Source organism: Acomys minous (assembly GCF_964271855.1).
Source record: "Acomys minous genome assembly, chromosome: 9".
Lineage (NCBI taxonomy): Eukaryota > Metazoa > Chordata > Mammalia > Rodentia > Muridae > Acomys > Acomys minous.
This window is the reverse complement of record NC_140490.1, coordinates 55,632,628-55,645,143: the sequence shown is the minus strand read 5'-3', so window position 1 is coordinate 55,645,143 and position 12,516 is coordinate 55,632,628. Positions and strand designations below refer to the sequence as shown.

The 12,516-nt window shown below is 52.5% G+C and overlaps 1 pseudogene across 1 annotated transcript; it reads right to left on the bottom strand.

The window, feature by feature from the left end:
• Window positions 1–10,436: 10,436 nt before the first annotated feature.
• LOC311604890 (ragulator complex protein LAMTOR1-like) lies at window positions 10,437–11,477 on the bottom strand (annotated as a pseudogene). The gene has a single exon. The product of its transcript is annotated as a ragulator complex protein LAMTOR1-like (transcript).
• Between the last annotated feature and the right edge of the window lie 1,039 nt (window positions 11,478–12,516).

The following is a 12,516-nucleotide window of genomic DNA, read 5'->3' as shown; positions in this document are numbered from 1 at the left end:
ACACGGAACCCAAGCACCTGGGAGGTGCAGGCAAGAGGATCAGGAATTCAAGGTCACCCTTAGCTACATATCAAGTTTGAGGTCGTTCAGTCTAAGGAAGGTTCTCTTGGACAGTTTGATCATTGGTAGCACGTCCTGTCACACTTAAATGTGTCCCAATTTGGACAACACTTTAACAAGCCATCCTATGATATGGGGAGCTAGATAAGCACTCTGGATTAGGCAGCGTGTAGATTAATGGTGACCTCGAGAACAGCAGTTTCAGGAGGTGCAAGAAAAATCTGATAGGAGCAGCTATGAGACCTGAAAGAGGAATGGGGGACAATGGGGGTGCATGGCACTTTCAAGAACTTATCTTGTTAAGCAAAAGAAGGTGAGGAGGGGACCAGGAGGATTTGTTTTTTTTTAACATGAAAGAGAAACCAATCCACTTGATTTTGCAGCACAAGGATGATGGCCCGAAACTGAACTAAGTGCAGGGATGTCCCCAGGTGAAATGGAGGCAAGTCCAGCTTTCCACAGAGCATGGACAGTCGCCTGTGATGTGAGCAGACACAGTGGGTAAGCACAGACCCAGACAGATGGGCAAATGATGCTTGGGGAAGTTGCATCTGCTCTCAGCATCTTCTACTTTCTTGCTTTAATGGGAAACGGTATCTGGAGTGAATACTGAAGATGGGGGAAGTATTTGAGGTTTGGGGGGCCAGAGAAAGTCTGAAATGGAGGTCTAGAAATGAATGGGGCTGTGATGGATCAGGGTAATTTAACGTTACCAGGTGGCTTTGAGGTCCACTTGAGGCCATTGTGGAATACTAGGTATGTTCTACTGTATGGTTCATCCACAGTGTAGAGAGAGAGATGGATTTATCCATCTTGTGACATGGCCAAATGGAGTAGTGGCAGAGAGGCGACACAGCGAATGTATAAGAGGAGACATAATACCTGACTATATAATCTAGGCCAAATAACATGACTGATAGCTTTGAAGTGTAATGCTCAGCCATGAACATAGCATACATGAGCTCATTACCTCTTCGATCTGTTAGTAACTTTTCACTGAGACATCATATTCTCTGTGGGTTAGTCAGCTTCCTTTCTATGACAAGTACTTGAAGTAATTTAATTATAAAAGGTAAGGCTTGTTTTGGCTCTCTGTTAGCTTCTGGCTTCAGGCCTGAGGTGACACACATCATGATGTCATGGCAAGAGCATTCTCTAAAGCAAAGCCACTCACCTCATGGCTGGGAAGGCAAGAAGGAAAAGGGAGGGGCTGCCAGCCCCTTTGTGTACACATCCTGAAGGACCTAGAGACATCCCACTGTACTGTTTCTCACTTTTGTCCGGCTCCCAGTGGCACTGCAGGAGGGGGACCAAGGCATTAACACATGAACTACTCGGGAATAACTAAACCTAAAGCACATGGCTGGGGAACAGGTCCACTTACTGAGACACTCACCACACTAGCACGAGGCCTCAGTTTCAATCCCTAGCACCCATGTATAAAGGACATGGTGGCACAGGACAGTAATTACAGCAATGGGGACACAGAGACCAGAGGGACCCTGGAGTTCTGGCCAATTAGTCTTGACAAAGTAGGGAAGTCAATGTTCAATAGGAGATTTAATCTCCAATAAATGAATAAATGAATGAATGAGTAAATGAGTGAATGAATGAATGAAGATGATGTAGAAAGTGACAGAGGAAGACACAAAACATCTGGCCTCCACATGTGCATGCATGCACTCATGACTATGTACACACACGAGCATACCACATACACATTTGAATTTGAATCTTGTGCAATAAACACATCTTCGTACCACTTTGTAATTTTAATTCTAAAGATGATTTCCTTGCTGCTAGTTGTCTTTTGATATTTTAAATTTAAGTAAGTATATTATTGGGCACGGTGCATTCCTGCAATCCCAATACCTGCAAGGCTTAGGCAGAAAGATTAAGAGTTCAAGGGCGCCTTGGTTACATAGAGAGTTTGAGGCTAGCCTGGGCTATGTAAGCCTTTTGAGAGATAGAGAAAGAGACAGAGAAGGAGAGAAACACAGAGACAGAGACAGAGACAGAGACAGAGACAGAGACAGAGAGACAAGACAAATGGTGGGGGTGGGGGGGTGAAGGGGCCAGGGGGACCAGGGGGTGGGGGGCCGGGGAGTCAATGAATAACAGGGACAATACAAGGAGGCATCCAATTCAATGGGTAGGTTTAAAACCTCTGTGCGGCATGGTCCTATTTATAAACACTAAGATGACTTTGGGAGACAGTGATTATTAGAATATTCTATTAATTTGAATATGATGGGAGCTCAGAAGAGTTTTGGGTTCTTTCTTCTACTTTCTATATCCTTTGAATTGATGATTAACAAAACAGCTCTTTTCACTGACTGAGATCAGCCTGCTTTTATTCTCCGGTTTGCATTTAGTTTTACAAAGAGTATGCTCTGATTCATTTACTTTTTAATTTATTTTTCCTATTATACAATTTCTCCCCTGTCAAGTCATTTTCTACATAAATAATATAATTTGGCTATTATTCACCTTTAAAAGGTTCAAGAACATCATCGATGTCTACCAAGTTAAAGGGAACATCCCCAGATTAAGAGCTCTATTGAACAATAGGTTCATTTTATTTCCCATCACCCTTCTTTCTACCTCTCTAGTTTATGTTTTTTGACAACTATATCTTCAAGGCATTGCTTTGTGCTACTGCAAAGCTGTGTGCTGGTTACTAAGGTGCTTCAGTCTGGGGAGAGAGCACACTCCCAGGCTCTAAGTGACCTAAACCAAGTTGACTGTAAAGAAACCCTACCACCCACTATGCGCAGTACCCAGCCTACCTACCACCCACTGTGTAAAAGTACCCAAACTACCTCTTACTGTGTATTAGTACCCAGACTACTACCCACTGTGGACCAGTAACCAGTCTACCACCCACTGTGGACCAGTACCCAGCCTACCACCCACCATGAACAAGTACCCAGCCTACCACCCACTGTGGACCAGTACCCAGCCTACCACCCACCATGAACAAATACCCAGCCTACCACCCACTGTGTGCCAGTATCCAGCCTACCACCCACTGTGTGCCAGTATCCAGCCTACCACCCACTGTGTGCCAGTACCCAGCCTACCACCCACTGTGTGCCAGTACCCAGCCTACCACCCACTGTGTGCCAGTACCCAGCCTACCACCCACTGTGTGCCAGTATCCAGCCTACCACCCACTGTGTGCCAGTATCCAGCCTACCACCCACTGTGTGCCAGTATCCAGCCTACCACCCACTGTGTGCCAGTACCCAGCCTACCACCCACTGTGTACCAGTACCCAGCCTACCACCCACTGTGTGCCAGTATCCAGCCTACCACCCACTGTGTGCCAGTATCCAGCCTACCACTCACTGTGTGCCAGTACCCAGCCTACCACCCACTGTGTGCCAGTATCCAGCCTACCACTCACTGTGTACCAGTATCCAGCCTACCACTCACTGTGTGCCAGTATCCAGCCTACCACCCACTGTGTACCAATATCCAGCCTACGACCCACTGTGGACCATTACCCAGCCTACCACTCACTGTGTGCCAGTATCCAGCCTACCACCCACTGTGTGCCAGTATCCAGCCTACCACCCACTGTGGACCATTACCCAGCCTACCACTCACTGTGTGCCAGTATCCAGCCTACCACTCACTGTGTACCAGTATCCAGCCTACCACCCACTGTGTGCCAGTATCCAGCCTACCACTCACTGTGTGCCAGTATCCAGCCTACCACTCACTGTGTGCCAGTATCCAGCCTACCACCCACTGTGTGCCAGTATCCAGCCTACCACTCACTGTGTACCAGTATCCAGCCTACCACTCACTGTGTGCCAGTATCCAGCCTACCACCCACTGTGTACCAATATCCAGCCTACGACCCACTGTGGACCATTACCCAGCCTACCACTCACTGTGTGCCAGTATCCAGCCTACCACCCACTGTGTGCCAGTATCCAGCCTACCACCCACTGTGGACCATTACCCAGCCTACCACTCACTATGTGCCAGTATCCAGCCTACCACTCACTGTGTACCAGTATCCAGCCTACCACCCACTGTGTGCCAGTATCCAGCCTACCACCCACTGTGTGCCAGTATCCAGCCTACCACCCACTGTGTGCCAGTATCCAGCCTACCACCCACTGTGTGCCAGTATCCAGCCTACCACCCACTGTGTGCCAGTATCCAGCCTACCACCCACTGTGTGCCAGTACCCAGCCTACCACCCACTGTGTGCCAGTATCCAGCCTACCACCCACTGTGTGCCAGTATCCAGCCTACCACCCACTGTGTGCCAGTATCCAGCCTACCACCCACTGTGTGCCAGTATCCAGCCTACCACCCACTGTGTACCAGTACCCAGCCTACCACCCACTGTGTGCCAGTATCCAGCCTACCACCCACTGTGTGCCAGTATCCAGCCTACCACCCACTGTGTGCCAGTACCCAGCCTACCACCCACTGTGTACAAGTACCCAGCCTACCATTCACTGTGTGTCAGTACCCAGCCTACCACTCACTGTGTGCCAGTATCCAGCCTACCACTCACTGTGTGCCAGTATCCAGCCTACCACTCACTGTGTACCAGTATCCAGCCTACCACCCACTGTGTACCAGTATCCAGCCTACGACCCACTGTGTACCAGTATCCAGCCTACCATTCACTGTGTGCCAGTACCCAGCCTACCACTCACTGTGTGCCAGTACCCAGCCTACCACTCACTGTGTGCCAGTATCCAGCCTACCACTCACTGTGTGCCAGTACCCAGCCTACCACTCACTGTGTGCCAGTATCCAGCCTACCACCCACTGTGTGCCAGTATCCAGCCTACCACCCACTGTGTACCATTACCCAGCCTACCACTCACTGTGTGCCAGTATCCAGCCTACCACCCACTGTGTGCCAGTATCCAGCCTACCACTCACTGTGTGCCAGTATCCAGCCTACCACTCACTGTGTGCCAGTATCCAGCCTACCACCCACTGTGTGCCAGTATCCAGCCTACCACTCACTGTGTACCAGTATCCAGCCTACCACTCACTGTGTGCCAGTATCCAGCCTACCACCCACTGTGTACCAATATCCAGCCTACGACCCACTGTGGACCATTACCCAGCCTACCACTCACTGTGTGCCAGTATCCAGCCTACCACCCACTGTGTGCCAGTATCCAGCCTACCACCCACTGTGGACCATTACCCAGCCTACCACTCACTGTGTGCCAGTATCCAGCCTACCACTCACTGTGTACCAGTATCCAGCCTACCACCCACTGTGTGCCAGTATCCAGCCTACCACCCACTGTGTACCATTACCCAGCCTACCACTCACTGTGTGCCAGTACCCAGCCTACCATTCACTGTGTGCCAGTATCCAGCCTACCACTCACTGTGTGCCAGTATCCAGCCTACCACTCACTGTGTGCCAGTACCCAGCCTACCACCCACTGTGTACCAGTATCCAGCCTACCACCCACTGTGTGCCAGTACCCAGCCTACCATTCACTGTGTGCCAGTATCCAGCCTACCACTCACTGTGTGCCAGTATCCAGCCTACCACCCACTGTGTACCAGTATCCAGCCTACCACCCACTGTGTGCCAGTACCCAGCCTACCATTCACTGTGTGCCAGTATCCAGCCTACCACTCACTGTGTGCCAGTATCCAGCCTACCACTCACTGTGTACCAGTATCCAGCCTACCACTCACTGTGTACCAGTATCCAGCCTACCACCCACTGTGTACCAGTATCCAGCCTACCACTCACTGTGTACCAGTATCCAGCCTACCATTCACTGTGTGCCAGTATCCAGCCTACCACCCACTGTGTGCCAGTACCCAGCCTACCATTCACTGTGTGCCAGTATCCAGCCTACCACCCACTGTGGACCATTACCCAGCCTACCACCCACTGTGTGCCAGTATCCAGCCTACCACTCACTGTGTACCAGTATCCAGCCTACCACTCACTGTGTGCCAGTATCCAGCCTACCACCCACTGTGTGCCAGTACCCAGCCTACCACTCACTGTGTGCCAGTATCCAGCCTACCACTCACTGTGTACCAGTATCCAGCCTACCACCCACTGTGTACCAGTATCCAGCCTACGACCCACTGTGTGCCAGTATCCAGCCTACCACCCACTGTGTGCCAGTATCCAGCCTAACACCCACTGTGTGCCAGTATCCAGCCTACCACCCACTGTGTGCCAGTATCCAGCCTACCACCCACTGTGTGCCAGTACCCAGCCTACCACCCACTGTGTGCCAGTACCCAGCCTACCACCCACTGTGTGCCAGTATCCAGCCTACCACCCACTGTGTGCCAGTATCCAGCCTACCACCCACTGTGTGCCAGTATCCAGCCTACCACCCACTGTGTGCCAGTATCCAGCCTACCACCCACTGTGTACCAGTACCCAGCCTACCACCCACTGTGTGCCAGTATCCAGCCTACCACCCACTGTGTGCCAGTATCCAGCCTACCACCCACTGTGTGCCAGTACCCAGCCTACCACCCACTGTGTACAAGTACCCAGCCTACCACTCACTGTGTGCCAGTATCCAGCCTACCACCCACTGTGTACAAGTACCCAGCCTACCATTCACTGTGTGTCAGTACCCAGCCTACCACTCACTGTGTGCCAGTATCCAGCCTACCACTCACTGTGTGCCAGTATCCAGCCTACCACTCACTGTGTACCAGTATCCAGCCTACCACCCACTGTGTACCAGTATCCAGCCTACGACCCACTGTGTACCAGTATCCAGCCTACCATTCACTGTGTGCCAGTACCCAGCCTACCACTCACTGTGTGCCAGTACCCAGCCTACCACTCACTGTGTGCCAGTATCCAGCCTACCACTCACTGTGTGCCAGTACCCAGCCTACCACCCACTGTGTGCCAGTATCCAGCCTACCACCCACTGTGTGCCAGTATCCAGCCTACCACCCACTGTGTACCATTACCCAGCCTACCACTCACTGTGTGCCAGTATCCAGCCTACCACCCACTGTGTGCCAGTATCCAGCCTACCACTCACTGTGTGCCAGTATCCAGCCTACCACTCACTGTGTGCCAGTATCCAGCCTACCACCCACTGTGTGCCAGTATCCAGCCTACCACTCACTGTGTACCAGTATCCAGCCTACCACTCACTGTGTGCCAGTATCCAGCCTACCACCCACTGTGTACCAGTATCCAGCCTACGACCCACTGTGGACCATTACCCAGCCTACCACTCACTGTGTGCCAGTATCCAGCCTACCACCCACTGTGTGCCAGTATCCAGCCTACCACCCACTGTGGACCATTACCCAGCCTACCACTCACTGTGTGCCAGTACCCAGCCTACCACTCACTGTGTACCAGTATCCAGCCTACCACCCACTGTGTGCCAGTATCCAGCCTACCACCCACTGTGTACCATTACCCAGCCTACCACTCACTGTGTGCCAGTACCCAGCCTACCATTCACTGTGTGCCAGTATCCAGCCTACCACCCACTGTGGACCATTACCCAGCCTACCACCCACTGTGTGCCAGTATCCAGCCTACCACTCACTGTGTACCAGTATCCAGCCTACCACTCACTGTGTGCCAGTATCCAGCCTACCACCCACTGTGTGCCAGTACCCAGCCTACCACTCACTGTGTGCCAGTATCCAGCCTACCACTCACTGTGTACCAGTATCCAGCCTACCACCCACTGTGTACCAGTATCCAGCCTACGACCCACTGTGTGCCAGTATCCAGCCTACCACCCACTGTGTGCCAGTATCCAGCCTAACACCCACTGTGTGCCAGTATCCAGCCTACCACCCACTGTGTGCCAGTATCCAGCCTACCACCCACTGTGTGCCAGTACCCAGCCTACCACCCACTGTGTGCCAGTACCCAGCCTACCACCCACTGTGTGCCAGTATCCAGCCTACCACCCACTGTGTGCCAGTATCCAGCCTACCACCCACTGTGTGCCAGTATCCAGCCTACCACCCACTGTGTGCCAGTATCCAGCCTACCACCCACTGTGTACCAGTACCCAGCCTACCACCCACTGTGTGCCAGTATCCAGCCTACCACCCACTGTGTGCCAGTATCCAGCCTACCACCCACTGTGTGCCAGTACCCAGCCTACCACCCACTGTGTACAAGTACCCAGCCTACCACTCACTGTGTGCCAGTATCCAGCCTACCACCCACTGTGTACAAGTACCCAGCCTACCATTCACTGTGTGTCAGTACCCAGCCTACCACTCACTGTGTGCCAGTATCCAGCCTACCACTCACTGTGTGCCAGTATCCAGCCTACCACTCACTGTGTACCAGTATCCAGCCTACCACCCACTGTGTACCAGTATCCAGCCTACGACCCACTGTGTACCAGTATCCAGCCTACCATTCACTGTGTGCCAGTACCCAGCCTACCACTCACTGTGTGCCAGTACCCAGCCTACCACTCACTGTGTGCCAGTATCCAGCCTACCACTCACTGTGTGCCAGTACCCAGCCTACCACCCACTGTGTGCCAGTATCCAGCCTACCACCCACTGTGTGCCAGTATCCAGCCTACCACCCACTGTGTACCATTACCCAGCCTACCACTCACTGTGTGCCAGTATCCAGCCTACCACCCACTGTGTGCCAGTATCCAGCCTACCACTCACTGTGTGCCAGTATCCAGCCTACCACTCACTGTGTGCCAGTATCCAGCCTACCACCCACTGTGTGCCAGTATCCAGCCTACCACTCACTGTGTACCAGTATCCAGCCTACCACTCACTGTGTGCCAGTATCCAGCCTACCACCCACTGTGTACCAGTATCCAGCCTACGACCCACTGTGGACCATTACCCAGCCTACCACTCACTGTGTGCCAGTATCCAGCCTACCACCCACTGTGTGCCAGTATCCAGCCTACCACCCACTGTGGACCATTACCCAGCCTACCACTCACTGTGTGCCAGTACCCAGCCTACCACTCACTGTGTACCAGTATCCAGCCTACCACCCACTGTGTGCCAGTATCCAGCCTACCACCCACTGTGTACCATTACCCAGCCTACCACTCACTGTGTGCCAGTACCCAGCCTACCATTCACTGTGTGCCAGTATCCAGCCTACCACTCACTGTGTGCCAGTATCCAGCCTACCACTCACTGTGTGCCAGTATCCAGCCTACCACCCACTGTGTACCAGTATCCAGCCTACGACCCACTGTGTGCCAGTACCCAGCCTACCACCCACTGTGTACCAGTATCCAGCCTACCACCCACTGTGTGCCAGTACCCAGCCTACCATTCACTGTGTGCCAGTATCCAGCCTACCACTCACTGTGTGCCAGTATCCAGCCTACCACCCACTGTGTACCAGTATCCAGCCTACCACCCACTGTGTGCCAGTACCCAGCCTACCATTCACTGTGTGCCAGTATCCAGCCTACCACTCACTGTGTGCCAGTATCCAGCCTACCACTCACTGTGTACCAGTATCCAGCCTACCACTCACTGTGTACCAGTATCCAGCCTACCACCCACTGTGTACCAGTATCCAGCCTACCACTCACTGTGTACCAGTATCCAGCCTACCATTCACTGTGTGCCAGTATCCAGCCTACCACCCACTGTGTGCCAGTACCCAGCCTACCATTCACTGTGTGCCAGTATCGGCATTGCTTTGTGCTACTGCAAAGCTGTGTGCTGGTTACTAAGGTGCTTCAGTCTGGGGAGAGAGCACACTCCCAGGTTCTAAGTGACCTAAACCAAGTTGACTGTAAAGAAACCCTACCACCCACTGTGAGCAGTACCCAGCCTACCTACCCCCCACTGTGTAACAGTACCCAAACTACCTCTTACTGTGTATTAGTACCCAGACTACTACCCACTGTGGACCAGTAACCAGTCTACGACCCACTGTGGACCAGTACCCAGCCTACCACCCACTGTGTGCCAGTACCCAGCCTACCACCAACTGTGTACCAGTATCCAGCCTACCCCCATTGTGCACCAGTACCCAGCCTACTACCCACTGTGTACAAGTACCCAGCCTACCACTCACTGTGTACCAGTACCCAAGGCCCCAAAATTGGCAGAGGGAGTCTAGGCTTGCACTTGCCACACTTGCTTCACAGTCAAGGATAGAAGAAGTCAGCTTGCCTGACTGAAGTATCTCAGGGCCCAAGTGACTCGCTGGGTTGGGCTTTGAAGGATGTGCCTCTTGGAGAGGGGAACAAAGCTTGGGCTATGCCAGGAGGCTCCTTCTTAAGTCAAGATGGTATCTTGGACATCTGGAGGACCAAGACCCGGTAAGGGAATTTCAAGCAGTTTTTCCTCTCACAAGGCTATTTCCAGCACATTCAATAATTATTCTTTTTTTAAAAAATGTATTTCCTTTATCGAGGGGTGACAAACAAAAGCGAAAAGACCAAATGTGTACAAACCCAGGGTTCTAGAGATACAAACTCACTTCACCTTCAAGTCCATCTAGACCAAGGTCATCATCCCTAGTGAGGTGCCTCTGAGCACCAAGTCAGGGACTGGGACAGGAGTAAATTGGAGGCCAAGAGAAAGGCTGAGAAGGGGGATCGCCTAGGTCTCCCAGTGTTCACCCCTACAGTGGTATCTCCACCTTCCCAGTGACTGTGAAGATCTGCCGGGCCCCATCCTCTTGGCCCCAACTTCCCTCTAGCCAGAGCTTGAAGACCGATGGCAATGGGTTCTCCCTTCCCTTGCTCAGTCCTCACTCGCTCCGGCTTCTAGCCTTCCTCTTTTCCTCCACTTTCTTCTCCGTGATTAATAGCAGGTTAGGTACTGTAGAAAGGCCCAGTAAGGCTGGGGGCCAGGAGAGGCGGGGTGGAGACGGGATGAAGGCAAGGGAAGAGCTGTTCCAGGACCCATCTCTTCATGGGATCCCAAACCGTAGAACCAGCTCTTCTTTCGCATCCACATGGATCTGAGAAAGTGCACTGTGGGTTTACTCAGCTACCCTGGAGATCTGCCGCAAGTCAGAGAAAGGCCTAGGCCTGCTGGCCCGCACCTGGTGGGGCTGGCTGGTGAGAGACCACAGCGGCGATGCCCGCTTCTTCCAAAGGCGGAGACTGCTGCTAAGCACACCCAAGCGGGTACTGTACTGCTTTGCCGGGTCCATAGACGTAGACCCTCCGTGCCCTGCGAGTGTGCAGCAGACACATCATGATGTTGCCAGCTGTCTTGGCAAGGACGGAGGAAAACAGGGCCTGCTCATTTGTGCGAGCTGAGGGTAGGCTATGATAGTTGGGCTTGGCTTCATTGAGGCCTTTGGTTGGAGTGCTGGGGTCCAGGAACAGCTTCCTCTCCTCCCGATCCTGGTCCCCGAGTCCTCTTTCTACTGGCTGTAGCAGCACCCCAGGGCAGGGTATGGCCAGGCGCTCAGGCGGCGCCGTGTTCAACAATTATTCCTGAGGTATTCAGAAAGGTGTCTGTGGAGGGGAGTGGTCCAAGATAACCTGGAGACGTGTCCTGTAGATCTGTAAGCCTATGTGTCAGCCCTCCATATTGGTTTATTAAGGTTTGATTCTATGGAGATTGTGAGATGGTGCACCTGAGGAAGGGCTGCTGCCAAGCCTACATGGTAGAAGCAGAGAACTAATTCTCAGAGAGAGAGAGAGAGACTGAGATTTGGTTCTATGATTTCATTTGGGCATTTACTGCAGTCCCCAGTTTACACTTTGATCAATTACTGAGTTTGCTCTTGCACTCCCCACCGTGCCCGTATGCACTTGGGTATACACTTACTTGCATCCAAAGGCCAAAGGAGTACTTCAAGCATCCTCTTCAATCAGTGGTCTTCCGGTCTCTGCCGCGCCCCCAACACTGCAGTTCCGGTGCATAGTAAGGTCACAGCTTTCCACAGAGGCGCCAAGGAGCTGCACTCTGATCCTCATGCTCCGAAGAGTGCTCCTACTTACTGGGCCATCTCCTCAGCCTGAGTTCTCAGTCTTTAATGCACATATAAAATCACATGGTGAGCTTGATAAATTTCAGACTTTTATTTAGTGGGTCTGAGATTCTGTCTGGGGGTGGGTGGGGTAGAGAGAGAGAGAGAGAGAGAGAGAGAGAGAGAGAGAGAGAGAGAGAGAGAGAGAGAGAGAGAGAGAGAGATTTCACAGACATATACAATGAATTCTGATTACTCTCACTTCCACCCTCTTATTTTCCTCCCTCCTGACCTGGCCCCCCCCCCTTCCCTACTAATCTCCCCACTACCACCTCACCCCCCCTCATCTGCACTCATGTGTTTGGGTTCTGTGTCCCTTTGGGTTTGACCACAGTTGTCTCTGTGGCCTTGGGATTGGATGTATTCACTGGAGCCTGGTAACTTCACCAGTGTGTACACAATGGCACCCCCCTCCCACAGTCTATCAGGAACGAACACTTCAGCCAATCAGGGGTAGGGGCCCATGATCCTGTCTCCCATTGGTGACTTGC